Source organism: Rhinopithecus roxellana, chromosome 10 (genome assembly GCF_007565055.1).
Source record: "Rhinopithecus roxellana isolate Shanxi Qingling chromosome 10, ASM756505v1, whole genome shotgun sequence".
Taxonomy (NCBI): Eukaryota; Metazoa; Chordata; class Mammalia; order Primates; family Cercopithecidae; genus Rhinopithecus; species Rhinopithecus roxellana.
In genome coordinates, this window is record NC_044558.1 from 36,817,576 (window position 1) to 36,821,617 (window position 4,042).

The 4,042-nt window shown below is 33.7% G+C and overlaps 1 non-coding gene across 1 annotated transcript; it reads left to right on the forward strand.

Annotated features, from left to right (window-relative positions):
- The first annotated feature begins 2,303 nt into the window (after positions 1-2,303).
- On the forward strand, positions 2,304-2,438 carry LOC115900174. Its single transcript, XR_004059844.1, has one exon. It is a non-coding gene; the product is annotated as a U8 small nucleolar RNA (small nucleolar RNA).
- Positions 2,439-4,042: the final 1,604 nt, after the last annotated feature.

The following is a 4,042-nucleotide window of genomic DNA, read 5'->3' on the forward strand; positions in this document are numbered from 1 at the left end:
AAGATATCTCTATTTCATGTGTGTGTCCCTTTCAGTACCTAACACACATATCATGCCCATAATAAAAATTCAAAAGATTATTTGCTGAATCATAAACCAAAAATGTGATTACTTATTTTTTATAAAGTGATATGATATTTATAAAATGATGTTTAATGAAGTTATCTGATTGGAATTCAAGTTTAATGTTTAAAAGTCAGAAGAATTTCTGTATAGGATCAGTAATTAGAAAATGAAAGGAAGTAGGAAAACAGCAAACAATCTTTGGGTGCTTAGGAGTAAATTAAACATAATAACAAATGTATACAAGACCTTTATTGGTGAAAACAAAAATTATTATTGAAAGACATTAATGAATATTTGACTAAATGGATAAATAATGAGTGATTTCCTGTTAATATAGGTAGAACATCAATATTACAAATATGTTGAAGTCTCTCAAATTTATCTCTAACTTCAGGCAATCTATAAAATAACTATGATATTCATTGAACTTAAATAATGGATTACTATATAAAATTCACATGATTATAAAGACACAATAATGGTATCTGTTTTCAAAAAATAAAATCTGCAGTTAAGTGAATATTTATTAGTTATTAAAACATATTTAAATGTATGTTAATTATAACTCTTTGTTCTTTGTAAGGTATTAGGCAAATATAGTGAGAGAACAAAATACTGTGGTAAACATATTAGTCATTTATGTATGGTGTATGTTGGTTCAGATCCATTGGAAATAAATAATTTAAAATTAATTGTATAGAGAAAAGTAAATATCAGTATATTTTTTGGAAAGGAAGTTTAATCATTATTGCTTAGTTGATTCTAAAATATAATCTTGTTGTTTAAGATGTATACTTGAAAAACCAATATTTTACATTGTATATATATTTAGAAACAGAATATTGCTCTGTTCCCCGGGATGGAGTGCAGTGGTGCACTCTCAATTCATTGCAACCTCCCCCTCCCATGGTCAAGCAATTCTCGTGTCTTAGCCTCCCAAGTAGCTGGGACTACAGGCGCATTCCACCACGTGGGATAATTTTTGTATTTTTAGTAGAGATGGGGTTTCAACATGTTGTCCAGGCTGGTCTCCAACTCTCAAGTGATCCACCTGCCACAACCTCCCAAAGTGCTAGGATTACAGGCATGGGCCACTGGCACCCAGTCTGAAAAACATATTTTAAAAAATACATAGGGGTCTCACATGTAAGTCACTTGGTAGTTGCCACTATATCCTAACAAGTAGGAAGCTAAATAAACAGAAAAATATTCATAGTTTTTCTTGCGTCCATGAGACAAGTGAGGTTATGGGACATACTGCTGCTCCCAAAACTAGAGAGAACGATAGGCAAATACAGACATTTACAACCTATCAGGGCAAAAATCCACTAGCAGAAACTTCTTCTGGAAACCTGCTCAGTTTGTGGGCTGAAAAACCTGAACCACACTTGACAAATTGTTGGAAGTTCTATAAAACAGCCAGAAGAGATAAAATGAGGATCATAATTTCTTATTTATAAAAAATTACTTTTAATAGTGAAATGCTGAGTTAAGCAATTTAATCAAATCATTAGATTTTGTGGAATTTTGTAAATATAAATTTAATGTAGACTTTGAAAATGGGAAGTAAGAAGATGACAAGAAATATGTAAACTACTTTTATGTATTTTCTTTTCTGTCATTTTGGATTAAACAGTGTTTTATATAAATATAATGGTGTTTTCTTAAATTGCCAGCAGGCTTCAAACTTTTTTTTTTTCTTTGAGATGGAGTTTCACTCTGTCGCCCAGATTGGAGTGCAGTGGCACAGTCTCGGCTTACTGCCACCTCCATCTCCAGAGTTCAAGCAATTCTCCTGCCTCAGCCTCCCAAGTAGCTAGGATTATGGGCACATGCCACCATGCCCAGCTAATTTTTTTGTATTTTTAGTAGAGATGAGATTTCATCATGTTGGCCAGGCTGGTCTCGAAATCCTGACCTCAGGTCATCCACTCACCTTGGACTCCCAAAGTGCTGGGATTACAGGCGTGACCCACCACATTTGACTGAGGCTTCTAACTTTAACAGAAATTTTATTTTAAAAAGTAGAGAGGCCTAATGTATAAAAATGATAAGTCATAACTATGCACTACATACAAAAGTCATTTTTCAGCTTTAAGGAAACACATAGGCTGAAAGTGAAGGAATAGAAAAATGTGTTTCATGTAAATGGACACCAAAAGATAGTAGGGCAGCTATATTTATTTTAGACAAAATGGACTTTTTAAGTAAAAAAACTATATAATAGAAAATAATGATCATCAGGTGGGATAATCTTTTCCTCTTCTTCCTTTTGGAGGACAGATTATAACATGATTGTTGGAAATGCATGAAACATGATCAACATCTATACATAATCACAACTTGAAACATCCTGATTGCTCCTATCTCATTCTTTCTGATGATTTTGATATACCAAAAAGAGGACAATGAAAGTCATTATATAATGAAAAAGTAGTCATTTTCTTAAAAGGATGTAACAATTATAAATATATATACATCCAACATTAGCACACAAAAATGAAAGAAGCAATAGACAACCATATAATAATTGTAGGGGACTTCAATATACTACTTTCAATAATGGATGGATCATCAAGGCAGAAAATGGATAAGGAAACTTTGGACTTGACTAAATTTTACACCAAAGAGACCTAACAAATATGTAGAGAATATTGCATTCAACAGCAACAGATTATACATTCTTCTCAAATATACATGGAACATTCTCCAAGATAGATAATATGTTAGGCCATAAAACAAGTCCTAACACATTTCAATCAAGATTGAAATTATGTCAAGCATTTTTTCTGACCATAATGACATGAAACTGGAAATCAACAATAGGAGGAATACTGGAAAATTTTAAATATGTGGAAATTTAAAAAGCTGCTCTTGAACAACCAATGGGTCAAAGAAGAAATCAAAAGAAAAATTTTAAAAATATTTTGACACACATGAAATTGAAAACACAAAATACTAAAACTTATGGGGCTGTTAATACATAAAACAGGAATACGAAGGATCGTTAGCGACTACTATAAACAATTACATGCCAACATATCAGATAACCGAGAGGAAATAAATGAATTCCTAAAGACATGCAAGACTACCAAGACTGAATCATGAAGAAATATAAAATCTGAGCAGACCAATAATGAATAAAGAGATGAATTGGTGAATAATAATCTCTCACCAAATAAAAATGTTCAGGATCTGTTGATTTGCTTCAATGATGTATTCTACAAAGCATTTAAATAATAATTAATATGAATTCTTCTGAAACACTTCCAAAAATACAACTAATCTAAAGTCTATATGGAGACACAAAAGACCCAAAAGCCAGCACAATATTGAAGAACAAAATTGGAGGACTTATGCTATCTAACTTTAAGACTTACTAGACAGCTACAATAATCAAGACATTGTGGTATTGGTAAAAGAATAAAAAAAAATCAATGGAACAGAATAGAGCCACAGAAATAGATACACAAATATAGCTAACTGGTCTTTGACAATGAACAGAGTACAATGGATAAAACATAGTTTTTTTCAACAAATGTTGCTGAAAACAACTGGACACACATATGATTAGAAATGCTTGTTCCCTGGTGCCATAAAGAAATAGCATTTGAACATAAATTTAATTTCCTCAGCAAGGCCATTTTTACTTTCTGCAGAAAGGGTACACTCAGCAGTTTTGCCATGAGAGCACACCCAACAAAGGAGACAGGGTCATTTATAACCTGACGCATCCACCTTACTGCTGTGTCCGGTTTCCATTGGCGGAACGGGACCTCACATTCTGTATTTGTCCTGATTGGCTAGCAACTTAGAACTTTTTTTTTTTTTGAGACGGAGTCTCACTCTGCCGCCCAGGCTGGCGTGCAGTGGCCAAATCTCAGCTCACTGCAAGCTCCGCCTTCCAGGTTCACGCCATTCTCCTGCCTCAGCCTCCCGAGTAGCTGGGACTACAGGCGCCGCCACCTCGCCCGGC